The sequence below is a fragment of the Artibeus jamaicensis genome, unplaced genomic scaffold (assembly GCF_021234435.1).
Source record: "Artibeus jamaicensis isolate MK-2021 breed Jamaican fruit bat unplaced genomic scaffold, CSHL_Jam_final contig_456, whole genome shotgun sequence".
Classification (NCBI taxonomy): domain Eukaryota; kingdom Metazoa; phylum Chordata; class Mammalia; order Chiroptera; family Phyllostomidae; genus Artibeus; species Artibeus jamaicensis.
Window position 1 is genome coordinate 5198389 of NW_026521839.1, and position 19753 is coordinate 5218141.

The following is a 19753-nucleotide window of genomic DNA, read 5'->3' on the forward strand; positions in this document are numbered from 1 at the left end:
TTCTGTTCCATTGATCTATGTGTCTGTACCATGCTGTTTTGATCACTTTGGCTTTGTAGTATAGTTTGATGTAAAGTAAGTGCAATATCCCCAACTTTAATCTTCTTTCTCAATATTGTTAAGGCTATTCAGGGGTTTTTGTAGTTTCATATAAATTTTTGGAATATTTGTGCTAGTTCTGCAAAATATGCCACTGGTACTTTGACAGAGATTACATTGAATCTATATATTGTTTGGGATAGCAAAGACATTTTAATAATATTAATTCTTCCTATCTGTGAACATGATATATGATTCCATTCACTTATATCTTCTTTATTTTCTTTCTTAAGTGCCTTAAAATTTTCTGAGTATAGGTCTTTTACCTCCTTGGTTACATTTATTACTAGGGGTTTTTTCGCTTTTGGTTGTTTGTTTGTTTTTTTGGTGCAATTGTAAATAGGATTGTTTTCTTAGTTTCCTTTTCTGCTAGTTTAGTATTGATCTATAAAAATACAACTGATTTCTGAGTACTAATTGTGTATCCTGCTACTTTACTGTTTTATTTATCAGTTCTAGTAATTTTTGGTGGAGTCTTTAGGGTTCTTTATATGAGGGTGGACCCCAAAAAACAAATTTATTTATTAGAAAATTGTGTATTTATTCTTACATGTTTAAACTTCAGTCACCTTCCAAGTCTCCATTTGATGCAATACACCTATCAAGATATTTTTTCCACTTTGGAAAAAAGATGTTTTTTCCACTAGTTTTTGAACTACTCAAGTTTGATCCCTTATAGCACTTCTGCCATTTTTGTTTAACCTCTTCCACATTGGCAAAACGTTTCCCTTTGAGGACTTCTTTCATCCAGGAAAACAAGTCACTCAGGACAAGATCAGGTGAGTAGGGAAGGTGGGGCGTGGGGATCATGCCCCCCCACGTTTTTGGTCAAAACTACTGAACATGCAGTGCGATGTGGACAGATGCATTCATAAGCGGCCCATCATGAAATGGACAAATGCACTGAAAGTCTTCGAAAAAATTCACTGAAACCAAACACAGCCTCTCACAACAATGCCAGCTGGTACACTGATACAGATGGGTTCCTAGGACACCCATCTAGCTGGGGAAGCCTGAACTACTAGGGGCTGGCCCCCCAGAAGATAAGTCTGGTTTTATCTTTTGGGGTCCCCCCTTGTATTAAGTATCATGTCACCAGAGAATAATGAGAGTTTTACTTCTTTCTTTCCAATTTGGATGCCTTTTATTTCTTCCTCTTGTCTGATTGCTGTGACTAGGACTTCCAGTACTATGCTGAATAAGAGTGATAAAGGCAGACAACCCTGTCTTGTTTGTGATCTTAAGGGAAATGCTTTCAGTTTTTCCCTGTTGAGTAAAATGTTAGCTGTAGGTTGTTATGCATGGCCTTTATTATGTTGAGGTATGGTTTCTCTATTTCCAGTTTGCTGAGTTTGTATCATAAATTGGTGCTGAATTTTATCAAAGTGATTTTTTCTGCACTTATTGATACGATCATATGATTTTTATTCATTTTTTATGTGGTGTATCACATTAATTGATTATTTAACATTGTAGCAACCTTGCATCCCAGGAATAAATCCTACTTGATCATGGTATATGATCTTTTTAATGTATTGCTGGATCTAATTTGCTAATGTTTTATTGAGGATTTTTGCATCTATGTTCATCAGGGATATTTGCCTATAATATTCTTTCTTTAAAAAAAAAGATTTTATTTATTTATTTTTAGAGAGAGGAGAAGGGAAGGAGAAAGGGTGGGAGAGAAACATCAATGTGTGGTTGCCTCTCATGTGTCCTCTACTGGGGACCTGGCCTGCAACCCAGGCATGTGCCCTGACTGGGAATCGAACCAGCGACCCTTTGCTTCACAAGCCCATGCTCAATCCACTGAGCTACACCAGCCAGGGCATATTTTATTTATTTATTTATTTTTAGAGAGGGGAAGGGAGAAAGAGAGAGAGTAACATCAATGTGTGGATGCCTCTCACACATCTTGTGTTAGGGACCTGGCCCATACCCAGGCATTTGCTCTGACTGGGAATTGAACCAGTGACCCTTTGGTTCGCAGGCTGGTGCTCAATCACTGACCCACACCAGCCAGGGCTGTTCTTTCTTAGTAGTGCCTTTACCTGGTTTTGAATTAGAATAATGCTGGCCTCATAAAATGAGCTTGGGAGTCTTCCCTCCTCTTGAATTTTTTTTTTTTTAGATTTTATTTATTTACCTTTAGAGGGGAAGGGGGGGAAGGAGAGAGGGAGAGAAACATCAATGTATGGTTGCCTTTCGTACATCCCCTGCTGGGAAGTGGCCTGCAGGGAACTGGCCTGCAACCCAGACATGTGTCCTGACTGGGAATCGAACCACGATTGTCTGGTTCGCAGGCCTGCACTCAATCCACTGAGCTACACCAGCCAGGGCCCGAATTTTTTAAAATTTTATTTATTTATATTTGAGAGAGGAAGGGAAGGAGAGGAGGAGAGAAACATCACTGTATGGTTGCCTTTCGTGCGTCCCCTGCTGGAAACTGACCTGCAGGGAACCAGCCTGCAACCCAGGCATGTGCCCTGACTGGGAATCGAACCACGATTGTGTGGTTCGCAGGCCCGCGCTCAATCCCCTGAGCTATGCCAGCCAGGGCTTCCTCTTGAATTTTTTTAAAAAATAGTTTGATTCCCAGTCAGGGCACATACTGGGGTTGCAGGCCGGTTCCCTGAAGGCCAGTTCCCAGCAGGGGACGCATGAAAGGCAACCATACATTGAAAAAAAAATAGTTTGAAAAGGATAGGTGTTAGTTCTTCTTTGAATGTTTAGTAAAATTCACCTGTGAAGCCATCTGGTCCAGGATTTTTGTTTGCTGGGATTACTGCTTTGAGTTTATTAGTTGTAATTGGTCTGTTCAGATTTTCTGATTCTGCTTGAATCAGTTTTGGAAGATTGCATGTTTCTTGGAATTAATCCATGTCAACTAGATTGTTCAATTTGTTGGCGTATAGTTGTTTATGACATTTTCTTACAATGTGTGCCTCTGATACACTCTGTGGTATCAGTTATTTCTCCTCTTTCATTTCTGACTTTACTGATATGGGTCCTCTCTCTTTTTTCCTTTACGAGTCTGGTTAAAAGTTTGTTAGTCTTCTTTATCTTTTCGAAGAATCAGCTTGATTTCATTGATCTTTCATATTGTGTTTTAGTCTCTATGTCATTTATTTCCCCTCTATTTGGTTTGTTATCATGAACTGTTTCCAGAGCTCTGCCAGCCTCACCCATCCATATAACGAGCTTTCCTGAGCTCTGTCGTGGGAGAGCTAGAGGCAGCATTATATTCCAGAAAGTCAGCACCATCCCAGCATTCCAGATTTCTACAGCCCCAGACTTGAGAATTTCCACCTCAGTTCCTCCCCCTGAAAGCTTTCTATCTTACTTTTGTTACTTCAGGTAAGTACTCTCACAAATTTCTGCCTTTTCATACCCATCTCACATCTACCCATAATGTTACTTTGGGTCCTCTAAGAAGCAAATATCAAGGTGGAATTGAATGTGCAAGTATTTTTTAGAGAAAATTTCTATGAGAGAAACTAAAGAGAGAGTCAGGAAAGTCTGCAAGGAAAGCTGTGCTAACAGTGCAACTATGACCCCAGTGAAGGAGAGAGGATAGTTGGGTGGGAATATCCAGTATGTCTCAGCAGTCTAAGGAATGTTCATCAGGGTGACAGGAGAATCCTCAAACCAAAGCTGGCCATGTCCAAAGAGAAGCTTCACGTCTCCCAGGGAAGGAGTTATTTTAGTAGCCTTGCTCAGCTCAATTCTTGACAGGTAACAACCTATGCATGGCTTCTGCCTGCAAATTTGGTGATGGATTTCAGAGCCCAGGAGTTTGGGCCCTTGCTCAATTACTCTTCCTGTATTTGGAGATTTAAGAGTACATTCTCGTGGCTGCCACAACCTCTAACTCATTCTCTTAGAGGAGATAGTAAAAGTGCCCCCCCAGGTTTGGAACTGGCTCAAGAAAAAGTTGTATATTCTTATGATTGGTTTTTCAAAGGAAGAGGCTGAGCCAAAAGTTCCTGTGTTCTAGCCTCTACTCAAGGAGTAGAGGGGAGGCACCACTTCCCTGGCCACTGGTCGGCCCAGCAATGAGGTTTTCTCTGTAGTTTAGAAAACAATTCCAGCAGTGGCACTCCATTCCTTCTGTATCATTCTAGTTCAATGTCTGCACTGTATCAGGCAAAATGCTAGGCTCCAGGGAATCACAGAGAGTAAAAGAAAATGATGTATGCACTGAAGATCCCTTTTCAAATTGTTCCAGATCCTGTAAAAAAGTAAACCTCCAATTTTTTTCTACTTGAAACAAGTATAAAAAGACAGAAGAGAGTTCTATTGTCTGCAATGACATCTACAGAACTTGGACTCAATTCATCACTTTCTAACAATAAGACTACAGCTGGAAAACCAAAACCCAACCCCTGTTAGATCTATCAGAGAACTGAGATCCCAGGGGAAAAACTGGAGAGAAAAGTGGATACAGAGAATCACAGCTTATCTGGAGAAGAAGCCCAGGAAAGGAATCCCCTGCTGGAGACAGTAGCTAGGACACTTGAATTATAATGGACAAATTTCTAGAGACTCAGTGTGCACTGAATTAGGAGTTAAAAATCCCGGGGCTCCTCTCTTGGGGGAACCCCTCCCCCACTTCTGTGAGTTTTACCTCCAGAAAAAGGGGAAAAGTAACCATTTAGAAATATGCTCAATAGATTCTGTTCTTTTTATTAAAGGTCTGCCCTCAAAAAAAAGTATTTTGCCTGAGTCTAACCAATGTGGGTAAGAAAAAACACCAACTACAGCCTTTGACATGGCAGGAGGGTAAATCCAGCTCCTCTAGCACTCTTGTCTAACCTAAGAGAAGGGGCAAAGTGTCACCAAGATGGCAGAATAAGAAACCCCAGCCTCCAACCTTCCACGAAAATCAACAATTAGACAGCTATCCACATACAAAAAAAGGGGGGGTGGCTTTGGAAGAGCTCTGGAGTCCATTAAAGAATCTCGGCAACAAAGAAGATCAGAAGCAATTTAAGAATAACCACACAAAAGGGGGAAGGACACCCAGAACCACAGCATGCTCCTGCATACTGCATACCCCCTCTGCAGGTGAAGATTTTTCCTTGGGGAAGTAGGTCCATAAAATATGGAAGAAGTGACTGCTTCTTCAAATGTGCAGACACTTACACAAGGCTACAGAGATCACAAAAAATCAGGGAAATATGATTCCATCAAAAGAACACAGTCAACTTCCAGTAAGTGATCCCAAAGAAATAGAATAATTGCCCAACAAAGAATTCAAAATAACAAATGTTGCCAAGAATGTGGAGAAAAGGGAACTTTAGGTCACTGTAGGACTGCAGTAGGTCTGCAAAGTGATGCAGCCACTATGGAAAACAATGTGGAGTTTCCTAAAAAAAAAAAAAAAAAAAAGATAAAAATAGAAGTACCATATGATCCTGTAATTCCACTTGTAGGTATATTTCTGAAGTTGATGAAATCACTATCTCAAAGGGGTACCTGAATTCCTGTGTTCACTGCAGCATTATTCACAGTAGCCAAGACATGGAAACAACCTAAACATCAACAGATGAATATGTGTACATATGGATTATCCACTCATAAAAAAAGGAAATCCTGACACTTGTGACAAGATGGACTGAATTTGAATACATTATGCTATGTGAAGCAAGCAGAGAAAGACAAATAATGCATAATCTCTCTCATGTGTAGAATCTAAAAATGTTGAGCTCATAGAAACAGAGAGTAGAACGGTGGTTCCCAAGGGCTGAGGGCTGAAGGAAAGGGTGGATGTTGATCAAAGGGCACAGACTCAGTTATAAGATACAGTAAATAAGATCTGGGAATCTAATGTATAGCATGGTGGCTGCAGTTTACAACACTGTATTGTATACTGAAAGTTACCATGAGAGTACAGCTTTAATGCTCTCACCATAACAAGCTCTCACACCACGATGAAATTAAACTAGAAATTGGTAGCAAAAAGACAGATGAATAATCCCAAAATGCATGGATATTAAACAATAGACCTCTAAATAACATATGGGTCAAAAAAAAGGAGTCACAAAAGAAATTTTAGTCCTAGCTGGTGTGGCTCAGTGGATTGAGTGCCAACCTGTGAACTGAAAGGTCACCAGTTCAGTTCCTAGTCAGGGCATATGCCTGGGCTGCAGGCCAGGTCCCCAGCTGGGGGTGTGCAAGAGGCAACTGACCAATTCATTGTCACACATCCATATTTTCTCCCTTCCTTTTTTTCTGTCTAAAAATAAATACGATCTTTTTTTAAAAAAAGTTTTTAAAAGTAAAAATTATCGTACCAGATTCATTTCTTTAAAAAAAGAAATTTTAAAATACTTTGAACAAAATGAAAATAAAAATAGGCCTGACTGGGTAGCTCAGTTGCTTAGAGCATTGTTCCAATATCCTAAGGTTGCAGGTTTGATCCCCAGCCAGGGCATGTACAAGAATCAACCAATAAATGCATAAATAGTAGAACAACAGATTGATGTCTCTCTCTCTCAAATCTAAAACTTTTATAAATAAAATAAAAATATTATATGTGAAATCTTGTGGAATGCAGAAAAAGCAATGTTTAGAGGCAAATTTTATAACATTAAAATACACATAATAGAAAAGAAGAAAGATCTAGAATCAATAATCTAAGTCTTCACATTAAGAAACAAGAGAAGCCCTGGCTGGTGTAGCTCAGTGGATTGAGCGAAGGCCTGCAAACCAGGCAATTGCGGTTCGATTCCCGGTCCGGGCACATGCCTGGGTTGCAGGCTGGTTCCCTGCAGGCCAGTTCCCAGCAGGGGACACACAAGAGGCAACCATACATTGATGCTTCCCTCTCTCTCTCCTTCCCTTCCCCTTTAAAGATAAATAAATAAAATCTTTAAAAAATATAGCATTTCTATAATAATTATTTCTTCATAACTGTACCCCTTTAAAAAAAGAAAAAAAAGAAACAAGAGAAAAGAGCAAATTAGATCCAAAGTTAAGCTATAACTAAAAGTAGAGTGGAAGTCAATGAAATTATAAACAGGAAAACAATAGATAGAAATCAATGAAACCAATGTATGATTCTTCATAAGTATAAATTAAATTGATAAGCCTCTAGCCAAACTAACCAAGAAAAATATAGAAGATGCAGGTTACTAATATTATAAATGAAGAGGTACTATCACTACTGATCTCATGGACATTGAAAGAATAACAAAAGAATATTATAAACAACTGTATACCAACAAATTTGATAACTTAGATAAAATAGTCCAATTTCTTGAAAAATACAATCTGCCAAGACTTAAACAAGGAGAAATAGATCATTTGGATAAGCCTATATGTATTAAAAAAATAGAGTCAACAATCAATAACCTTCCAAAATAGAAAGCAACAGACCTAAATAATTTCAAATTCTACCAAACATTTAGAAAGGAATCACTAGCAATTCTGTAAATCTCTTCCAGGATAGAAGCAGAAAGAACACTTCCTAATTTTATGAGGCCAACATTATGCATATACTAAAATCAGACAAAAATATAATAAAGAAAAGTTACAGATCAATATCTCTTATGAACATAGATGCAAAAAGTTCAAAAAATATTAGCAACTCAAATGTAACAATGTGTGAAACAAAGACTGTATATTGCCATGTATAATCTGTACCTTTTTGCCTAAATTTTTAAATATATTTTATTGATTATGCTATTACAGTTGTCTCATTTTTCCCCTTTCATTTCCCTCTACCCTGCACACCCTCTCCCACCCACATTCCCCACCTTTAGTTCATGTCCATGTGTCATAGGTTTAGCTTCTACATTTCTTGCCCTCCCATTTTCTACCTACCATCGATATTACTTATTCTCTGTACCTTTTCCCCCCTTCTCCTCCTCCTACTCCCCTGTTGCTAACCCTCCATGTGATCTCCATTTCTGTGATTCTGTTCCTGTTCTAGTTTTTGCTTAGTTTGCTTTTGTTTTAGGTGTGGTTCTTAATAACTGTGAGTTTGCTGTCCTTTCACTGTTCATATTTTTTATTTTCTTTTCTTAGACAAGTCCCTTTAACATTTCATATAATAAGGGCTTGGTGATGATCAACTCCTTGGACTTGACCTTATCTGAGAAGCACTTTATCTGCCCTTCCATTCTTAATGAAAGCTTTTCTGGGTAGAGCAATCTTGGTTGTAGGTCTTTGGATTTCATGACCTGGAATACTTCTTTCCAGCCCCTTCTTGCCTGTAAGGTCTCTTTTGAGAAATCAGCTGACAGTCTGATGGGAACTCCCTTGTAGGTGACTGTCCCCTTATCTCTTGCTGCTTCTAGGATTCTTTCATTTTAATCTTGGCTCATGTAATGATGATGTGCCTTGGTGTGTGCTTCATTGGGTCCAACTTCTTTGGGACTCTCTGAGCTTCCTGGACTTCCTGGAAGTCTATTTCCTTTGCCAGATTGGGAAAGTTCTCCTTTATTATTTGTTCAAATAAGTTTTCCACTTATAGCTGTTCCTCTCCCCCTTCTGGTACCCCTAGAATTAAGATGTTAAAATGTTTAAAGATGTCCTGTAGGTTCCTAAACCTCTTCTCATTTTTTTGAATTCTTGTTTCTTCATTCTTTTCTGGCTGAATGTTTCTTTCTTCCTTCTGGTCCACTCCATTGATTTGAGTCCCAGTTTTTTTTCCACCACTATTGGTTCCCTGTGCATTTTGCTTCATTTCACTTAGTTCAGCCTTCATTTTTTCATCTAATTTGCAACCAAAATCAACCAGTTCTGTGAGCATCCTGATCACCAGTGCTTTGAACTGTGCATCTGATAGGTTGGCTATCTCTTGGTGGCTGAAAAGTATTGGCTCTGAGGCTTTGATCTGTTTTTTGTTTGAGCCCCCCCCCCTTTTTTAATCTGGTCACACCTGCTATGTAGTGAGGGGCAGAGCCTCAGGTGTTCAGTGGGCCGGGCAACCCAGTCCCCGGATTGTGATGCTGTATGTGGGGGCGGGGTCTGAGAGGGAACAATGGCGCTTGCTCTGCTCTCTCTCGTATTTCAGTCCCTTCTGCCACTTCTCACAAGCAAACTGGACCCTTCTGGTGCTAGTTCCCAGGTAGGTGGCATTGTGTACATTCTAGGACTCTGTGGGTCTCTCCAAGGGACTCTCCTGTGAGGCTGGGAGTCTCTCCTGGCACCTCAACCCCCACAAGTGTTTTCAATCAGTGCTTTTAGGCTTTATTTCCCAGCGCTGGGACCCTGGGTTTCGTGGTCTATCTTGCTTCCCGTTTTCACCTAGTTTAGCTGCACAGGAATGTGTGATCACGGTCAGCCAGCCACCTTTCATGCCTCACTGGGTCTGCTCATTGTCTTCCTGCACCCAGGGTCTGCTAGCCCCCCACCACCTGCACATCTGGGTCCACCAGCCTTCACTTTTTCCTACTGACCCCTCTCCTCCTGCCACCCACTCCACCCCTCTTACCGGTCTAGATGAATGGTTGTCGGACTTCCACACAGTTCAATTTTCTGGGTCCAACTTCTTTGGGACTCTCTGAGCTAAAAAAACCAATTCTGGTTGGTTTTTTGTTTCTAAATTTTTGTTTTCCTTAATTTTGGTTGTGCGAGGAGGCACAGTATGTCTACCTATGCCTCCATCTTGGCCAGAAAGGTTTTTTTTGCCTAAATTTTTTAGGCAAAAATAAAAATGCACGGTATACATGGCTAGTACCTGAAATACTTTGTATCTGTTCTTGTGTTTTGCAGTTATTTGTTATATAAAATTTCTTGTACCATAATATGTTCAAAAATAAATGCCAACCTGGCTGGTGTAGCTCAGTGGATTGTGCGTGGGCCTGCGAACTACACAATCACGGTTTGATTCCCAGTCAGGGCACATGCAGGTTGCAGGGCAGTTCTCAGCAGGGGACTCACAAGAGGCAACCATTCATTGATATTTCTCTCTTTCTCTCCTTCCCTTCCCCTCTAAAGATAAGTAATAAAAATAAAATCTTTAAAAAAATAAAAAATAAATGCCAAAATTTCTTTATAATACAAAAAATACAAATACCTAAATATAAATAAATAAATAGCTTAAATTTTAAAATGAAAGGTTTTTTCCTAAAAGTTTGGGCCCAAAATGTGGATGCACATTATACATGGCAAAATACAGTATACACCATGCATGACTCAGTAGATTTATTCCAGGTATGCAAGGATGACTCAACACTTGAAAATCAATTAATGTAGGGAGGTTGGGATGGGTGGAAGTGAAAGAGGGTATATGGGGGATAAATGGTAATGGAAAAAATACAATAAAAATATCAATTAATGTAATCTATCACATCAGTAGGCTAAAAGTAGAAAAGTTATATGATTATATCAAAATATGCAGAAAAAGGCAAAATCCAACATCTATTCACAATTTAAAAGCTTTTAGAAAATTAGGAATGGAGAGGAATTTACTCCACTTGATTGTAAAAATCTACAAAAAGCATACAGCTGATATTATACTTAATAGTGAAAAACTAGATGATTTTCCTTTAAGACTGGGCACAGGACAATGATGTCCCCTCTCACCACTTCTTTTCAAAATCATACTGGAAGTCCTAGCTAGTGCAATAAGACAGAGAAGTACAATAAAATACATACATATTGGGAAGGAAGAAAGGGAACTGTCTACGTGTGCAGATAATCTGAATGATTGTCTCTGCAGAAAAATCCCAAGGAACCGACAAAAAACTTCTGGAACTAATAAGCAAGTATAGCAATTATTTGCAGGATATAAAAGTTAATATCCAAAAGTGGATTGTTCTACTATATACCAGTAATGAACAGTTGAAATTTGAAATTTAAAACATAATACCATTAATATTGTCACCAAAATAATTAAAATAACTAGGTATAAATCCAACAAAATATGCAAAGACTCGATATCAGGAAAACTACAAAACTCTGATGAAAGAAATCAAAGAAGATCTAAATAAATAAGAGATATTTTATGTTCATTGATAGAAAAATTCATATTATTAAGATGTCAGTTTCTCCCAACATGATCTATAGATTTAACGGAATCCAATAAAAATTCCAGCAAGTTATTTTGTGGATACTGATAAATTCACTCTAAAGTTTACAGAAAGAGGCAAAAGACCGAGAATAATCAACATGATATTGAAGGAGAAGAACAAAATTAGAGGAATGCCACTGACTGATTTCAAGTCTTAGTATAAAGCTACAGTAATAAAGACAGTGTGGTATCAGTGTGATTCCAGCTCATACCTGTTTGAATAGCTATTATCGTAAGACAAGAAATAGCAAGTGTTGGAGAGGATGTGGAGAAAGGGGAACCCTTGTGCACAGCTGGTGGGAAGTAAACTGGTGCAGCCTCTATGAAAAACAGTATGGATATCCCTCAAAAATGTAAGAATAGAGCTACCACATGATAAGCAATCCGTCTTCTGGCCATGTACCTGAAAAATTTGAAAACTCTTGTAAAAAAATATATCTACCCCCATGTTCACTGCAGCCTTATTCACAAAAGCCAAGACTTAGAAACAAAATAAGTGTCCCCTGATGGATAACTGGATTAAAAAGGCGTGGTATATACATATACAATGAAATACTACTCAACCATAAAAAAAAGAAATATCGCCATTTGTAACATGGATGTATCTTGAGAGTACTATGCTAAGTGAAATAAATAAGGTGGAAAAGAACAGGAACCATATGGTTTCACTCATATATAGGATATAAAACAAAAAGCAACAAATGGACAAACAAAACAAACAAACTCATAGATAGACAACAGTATGGTGGGTACCAGAGGGGAAGGAGGGATAAGGGTGGTGGATGAAAGGGTAAAGGGGGTCAAATACAGGGATTGGCAATAGCAGGTTTACAGTTGTTCATGTGGAAAATAATATAATAATTAATAAATAATAATACATGAATAAACTATGTGTTTCATATACAACTGTAAACCTATTTCTCCACCCTGTTTATGGTGTAGTGATTACACAGTGGAATAGACAGATGTTGTATTATAAAGTTGTATAACTGAAAATTATATAATGGTATTAACTAATGCTACCCCAACACATTTAATTTTTTTAATTTAATTATTTCAAAAAAAGACAGTGTGGTATTGACAAAAGAACAAACAGACCAACAGAACAGAATAGAAAGCCCAGTAATAGACCCACACAAACACAGCCAACTGTTTCAATGGAGAAAATGTCCATTGGACATCCAGCACTGGACTTTTTGGCAAATGTCCAGTGCTGGAGCAACTGGAAATCCAAATGGAAACAAACAAAAAAGAATCTAGACACACACCTTATGCCTGTCACAAAACTTAACTCTCAGAATGAATCAATAGGTCTAAATGTAAAATGTAAAACTGCTAGGGTGCATCATGGGAGAAAATTTAGACAACCTTGGGTTTGGTGATGAATTTTTATTATTTTTTAAATTTTTTAAAGTTTTTACTTATTTATTTTTAAATGAAGGGGAAGGGAAGGAGAAAGAGAGGAGAGAAACAGCAATGTGTGGTTGCCTCTCATGAACCTTCAACCAGGAACCTGGCCTGCAACCCAGGCATGTGCCCTTGACTGGGAATCAAACTGGCAATCCTTTGATTGTCGGGCCAGCACTCAATCCACTGAGCCACACCAGTCAGGACATGAATTTTTAAATATAATACCAAAAGCACAACATAAGAAAGAAAAAAAACTTACATTTGACTTTGTTAAAATTTAAAACTCCTGCCTTATGAGACATACTTTAAAAAAGATAATATATATATTTTTAAAGATTTTATTTAGTTTTTAGAGAGAGGGAAAGGGGGGAGAAAGAGAGGGAAATAAACATCTATTGGCTGTCTCCCGCACACCTCCACTGGCCCGCAACCCAGGCATGTGCCCTGACTGGAAACCAAACAGGTGACCTTTCAGTTCTCAGGCTGGCACTCAACCCACTGAGCCATACCAGCCAGGAATGAGACATACTTTTAAGAGAATGGAAACACAAGACTGGGTGAAATGTTGGCAAAACACATATCTTATAAAGAACTTGTATCTCAAGCACAGGGTCTGGCACAAAAAACACCCCTTTTTTATTACAAAATCTTTTCTTACAAAATCAAACACATGTAATTCTGTAACATAACAATGTCACACTCAATCACACCATATGACATTTTAGGTGAAATGTTCGAATAAAACTATAAATTATTACACCCATATTTTGCCCTACCAACCACACTCAAGAAGGCCATACTTCTGCTGAACTCTATGTATCTTATAGAATAAATGTCTGTGTCCCCCCAAACTCATTTGTTGAAATACCAACCTCCAAGGTGATGATGTTAGGAGATGGGGTCTTAGGGAGATGGGACCTTTGGGAAACTCCATCTTCATTCACTGGATTAGTGCCCTTATAATAAAAGAGACCTCCCAGAGCTCCCCAGTTCCCTCCCACCAAGTGAAAAGATGGGAATCTGTGAGCAGGAAGCCTTCGCCAAACATGGATCTGCTAATGCCATGATCGTGGACTTCCCAGCCTCCAGAACTGTGAGAAATAAATATCTGCTATTTATAAGCCACCCATTCTATGTTTTTTGTTACAGCAGCCCAAAAAGACAATATACAAAGAACTCTTAAAATTCAACAATAAAACAAAGGACTTAATTTTAAGAGGGGCAACAACTCTGAACAGACATTTTAACAAAGAAAATATATAAGTGGCCCCAAAAAAGCATATGGAAAAATATTCAACATCATATGGCTTTAAAGAATTGCAAATTAAAACAATAGTGAGATACCATCACATACCTATTAAAATGGCTAAAATCCAAAACAATGACAACACCAAATGGTGACAAGGATATGGACCAATAGAAACTCTCATTCATTGTTGGTGGGAATGAAAAATGGTACATCCACTTTTTGAAACATTTGACAGTTATTTAGCAAACTAAACAAGGGTTATCACATGATCCCACAATTGTGCTTCTAGGTATTTATCTAAATGAGTTGAAACTATGTCCAAAAAATTTCTGCATCAAATATTTATAACAGTTTTATTCATAATTGCCAGAAATTGAAAGCAATCAATGTGTCCTTCAATGGATGGATTAATGAGATGTGGTACATTGATAAAATAGAATATAATTGAGTGATAAGGAAATGAGCTATTAAGCCATGAAACAAATACAGAGAAACCTTAAATGCATATTGCTAAGTCAAAAAACCAGTTGAAAGGCTACATACTATATGATTCCAATTATATGTCACTCTGAAAAAGGCAAAACTACGGAGGAAGTAAAAAGATGATTGCCAGGTTCAAGTTGGCGTGAAGGTGGGGTTAGTAGGTGGAGCACGTGGCACTGTTAGAGCACTGAAACTACTGAGTATGAAACCTTTGTCAAAATCCCCAGAACTGTGCCCTGACTGGCATTTCGCTGGGCATCACCCCACACAGCAAGAGTCACAGGTTCAGTCAGGGCACATGTCTGAGTTGGGGGCCAGTCCCTAGTTGGGGTGTGCTCGAGAGGCAACCAATCAATGTTTCTCTCCCACATTGAGGTTTCTTTCCCTCTATTTCTCCCTTCCTTCTCCTCTCTCTAAATAATAATAATAATAATAATAATAATAATAATAATAATAATAACTCAGAGCAGAAGTGGACAAAAAAAACCCCAAAGATCAAAGACAAGAGTTAGTCAAAATCAGGAGAAATGGAAGAAAAAGGCAAATCATCTCCGGAGAAAAAAAAGATTACATTATAAGATGTCCCAGGGGAAGAGATTTTGCTTCAAATATATTTCCTCACTGGTATTGAGGAAATATATTAAAACAGCCAAGAAAATAAAAATAAAGTCAAGAAAGCAGCAAGAAGAATCAGATAGAAGGTGCTAGATACACAGAATTTCCCAAACATATTATACAGTTCCTGAGAAGAAAAACAAAATAATGGAATATATGTAACAGTATTCAAAATTATAATACAAAAAAGCTCTCTGGAAGTAAAACTTAAATCTACACATCAAAAGGGTCTTCCATGAACCTAGGAAAATTGATATGGAATGGTTAACTCTCAGATATATCTTAGAAAATAAATTAGATTTGAAAGAAAAATCCTCTGGGCCTTAGGCAAAAAGACCAAATCATTTATGAAAGAACAAAAATCAGGTTGGTGTCAAGTTCCACAACAAAGAAGCAAATAAGTTTTTAAAAACCTCAAGGAAAAGAAACGTCAACCAAGATTTTATATGCAGGCAATATGTCCTTCAAGTACCAAGGCTACAGAAAATCAGTTTTAAATATGCAAGAACTATCCAGAAATAAATCCTCATTGATATAGTCAATTAATCTACAAAAAAGGATGCAAGAATATAAAGCCGAGTAAAGATAAGCCTCTTCAATAGTGGTGTTGGGAAACTAGGCAAATATGTGCAAAAAAATTAAATTGAACCACTTTCTTACACCACATACCAAAATAAACTCAAAATGGGTGAAAGGCTTAAACATAAGAGCTAGAACTATAAAACTCCTAGAATAAAACATAGACAGTAAACACTCTGACATCAACCTTAGCATTTTTTTTATACGTCTCCTTCAAGAAGGGCAAAAAAGGCAAAAATAAACAAATGGGACTACATAAGACTAAAAAGTTTTTGCACAGCAAAGGGAACTATCAACAAAACAAAAAGGTAACCTACTGAATGGAAAAAGATACTTGCAGATGATATATTCATAAGGAGTTAATAGTCAAAATACATTAAACATTCATACAACACCAAAAAAATTCAATTAAAAATATACAGAGGGCCCTGACCTGTGTGGCTCAGTTGGTTGGGTGTCACCCCACAGACCAGAAGGTCACCTGCTTGATTCCTGGTCAGGGCACATGACTGGGCTGCAGGTTCAGTCCCCAGCAATGTGCGTGCAAAAGGCAGCCGATCAATGTCTCTCCCCCTCTCTTTCTCCCTCTCGCCCTTTCTATAAACAAATAAATAAAATATTTTTAAAAATGTACAGAGGGGCTGAATAAACTTTCCTCCAAAGAGGACATACAGAGAGCCAACAGACATAAAAAGATGCTCAACATCACAAATCATCAGGGAAATGCAAATTAAAACCACAATGAGATATCACCTCACACCTGTCAGAATGGCTGTTATCAATAAATCAACAAATAACAAGTGCTGGCAAGGACGGGTAGAAAAGGAAACTCTAATGCACTGTGGGGTGGGGGCAGCATAAATTGGAGCATCCCTATGGAAAACAGGGTGGCTATTCTCAAAAAGTTAAAAATGGAGCTGCCATACAATCCAGCAATCCCACCTCTGGGTATTTACCCAAAGAAAACAAAAACGCTAATTTAAAAAGATATATTCATCCCTGTGTTCATTGTTACATTATTCATAGTATCCAAGATATGGAAGCAACCTAGATGAACAGATAAAGAAGATGTGGTACGTATATACAATGGAATATTATCCAGCAACAAAAAAGAATGAAATCTTGTCATTTGTGACATGGATGGACTTTCGAAGGTGTATGCTAAGTGAAATAAGACAGAGAAATACAAACACCATATGATTTCACTTATATAAGGAATCTTAAAAACAAAAACAAAAACAAATGAATCAACAAAGCAGACCAAAGCAGTGTCGTAGACATATATGGGGGCACTAAATAAATAAATATTCAACAATTCAAAATGCTATGCTCAGGACCCTCTCTTGAAGAATTTACTAGAGAATGGGCTTATCTAGCTAACTGGGGAAAAGGGGAAAACTCAGAAAGCTTTATGATGGTGAGAATTAAACAGATTAAGTTGTAGATCTCCAACTAAAATACAGATAATGACAAGGGTGAAAAATAGTATGAAATTTCCTTTTTGTAGAAACAACATGACTAAAAAAATAGTCATGTTGGAAGTGAGGAGAGAAAGGGGAAAAGGACAACATAACTGAGTTTTATATAAGTAATAGAACGCAGTCAAGATACAGCTGAGAAACAAAATAATATAGCTCAAGGAAAAGGAATTTGAGGACATTAGGGAAGATACAAGCATACAGGAGCAACTGGAACAAAACAAGGAACATCACTAAACACCAATTTTAAAAGTAAATTTTTTGTTTTGGGTTGGAATTTTTGTGTGGTTTGTTTTTTAGCACTTACTTACTTTTTGGCACTACGAGGTACTCTGGGGTTCACCTCTGTATTTCCTGCCCCAACTAGCATTTCTTCACGGAGCACCACTTCCTGGTGGAAAGGGCACTGAAAATACCCTGGAAACCCAGTCGCTTTGGTGTGTTGGGCAGGGGAGGAATTTCAATACAATAATCTAGGCTGATACTGGGAAAATGAAGCTGGGACAGAGGCAAAAGGGCTGGTGAGCGCCCGCAGGTCTCGAACCACCGCTCGCAAGCAAGGGTGATTACCGAGCAGTTTGTGAATCGAAGTACCCGCTGAGCTAAAGCCAGCCCGCGAACGACCTTTAGATTATAGTCTCTTCACTGCTGAGGTTTATTTCGCAATAGAGTCATCAAATGCGAAATTCATGATCGAATCGTCCAATTAACTCTTCCCGCAACTTACCCCCCGCCCCCTCCGTCCCAACCAGACACTTGGCGAGTGCCCATCTGAGAATACTCCGCAAGGAAGACTCAGGTCTGCTCTAAACCCCTGGTGAGCTCTTCCGTCATTGCTTCCAGCCGTAATGCCTCCGAACACGCAGCGGTCACGTGGTCCACCACGAATCACTGGACGCCTGCTCCAAACTCAGCGATCCCGCAGACAACCACACGAGGTCACTGTCTGATCAAAGCAACTTACAATGCCCAATAGGGACTGCAATCAACAAAGCTACAAATTGTATTTCAGGCCTTTTCTTGAACTTTGCAGCTAAACTAGATAAATCCTACAGCTCCTCTCCCAGGTGTTCTATAGCATTATTTCTTCTACTATTTTTTAGTATTTTATTTTTATTTATTTAAAATGTTAACGCTATTACAATTGTCCCAATTTTCCCCCTTTGCTCTGCCCAGTTCCGCCCTTGCCCTCCAGCAATCCCCACCCTTAGTTCATGTCCGTGGGTTGTGCATATACCTTCTTTGGCTTCTCCATTTCCTATGCTCTTCTTAACATCTCCCTGCTTCATACCTACCAATTATGCTTCTAAACCCTGAGCCATTTCCCCCACACTCCTCCATCCTCCTCCAAGCTGATAAACCTCCAAATGATCTGCATATCTATGATAATGTTCCTGTTATGCTTGTTTGCTTAGTTTTTTTTTAGATTCAGTTGTTGATGTGAATTTGTTGCCATTTTATGCTCATAGTTTTTATCTTTTTTCTTAAATAAGTCCCTTTAACATTTAGTGCAACAATGGCTGGGTGATGATGAACTTCTTTAGCTTTATCTTGACTGGCAAGCACTTTATCTACCCTTCCATTCTAAATGATAGCTTTGCTGGGTACAGTGATGATCTAGGTTGTATGTCCTTGCTTTTCATCACTTTGAATATTTCTTGCCAGTCCCTTCTTGCCTGCAAAATTTATTTTGAGAAATCACCTGATAGCCTTATGGGAACTCCTTTGAAGGTAACTCTCTGCTTTTAAGATTATCTTTAACCTTTGACATTTTAATTATGATGTCTTGGTGTGTTCCTCTTTGGGTCCATCTTGTTTGGTACTCTGCTTCCAGAACTTGGATAGCTATTTCCTTTGCCAAATTAGGCAAGTTTTCTGTTTTTTCAAATGTTTTAAATCCCACATTTAAGTTCTTTTATGTGTAGTGTAAGTAGCTAACCCTTCTCTTCCCAATTACTCTTTTCTCCATGAATTTTACCATGTATAATGTGCTACTGTGTATAATGCACAACCATGTTTTTGTATTATATATATTATGCTCATGGTATGTAATCATATCTGTGTACATTGCATGCAATCTTTCAAAAAGTGCACATTATACACGCCAAAATTCAATAAGCAATTAAGAATTTCAGTGGGTATCCCTCCAGCCCTTTTCCTTAATCTATGTATTTAACTGTACAATTTAGTTTTATGCCTGGGGGGGTTGGTCTTATTGGGGATTAGTTTGTTGGATGATTTCTACATTAACTGTGTCTTGGAGACCTTTCTCATCAGTACATGCAGATCTACTTCATATATATTGTAATAGCTGCTTTATAGTCAAGTATAAATGTACCAGTTTTCAATGTTTTGCTGTTATAAAAACAAAATTGCAGTAAACATCCTTTTATGTATATGTTCACATAAGCCAAGTATGTTTTTAGGAGACTAACTGGATTAAAGATCCTTCACATTTAGGTTTTTAGAGGGGTTATTGGAGGTACCTGAAGCCACAAAATTGCCTGAAACCACACTGACCTTTTGCTCCCTAAATACTATAAATGGCCATTCTGCCAGAATGTAAATTCTGCAACAGTTGTGGCCTTGATAGCTCACCCTGTAAGATACTACCAGGGAGTAACTGAACACATGTAAGCCAGTCACGGGCATCTCCCTCAACCAGAACGCAGTTTCTGTGGATTTTAGAGACCATAAACATCAAAGAAGTTTCCCTGCCAGGGATTTGACTTCTCTGGGATTGTTCCTGGCTCCTACATTTCCATCCCATCTCCCTTTTCCTTTTTCAGCTAACTATTCTGAGTCTCTCCAAGTACC

At 38.3% G+C, this 19753-nt stretch overlaps 1 pseudogene; it reads right to left on the reverse strand.

The window, feature by feature from the left end:
- Nucleotides 1-9601, reverse strand: part of LOC119051098 (60S ribosomal protein L10a-like) — a 35898-nt pseudogene extending 26297 nt beyond the window's left edge.
- Between the last annotated feature and the right edge of the window lie 10152 nt (nucleotides 9602-19753).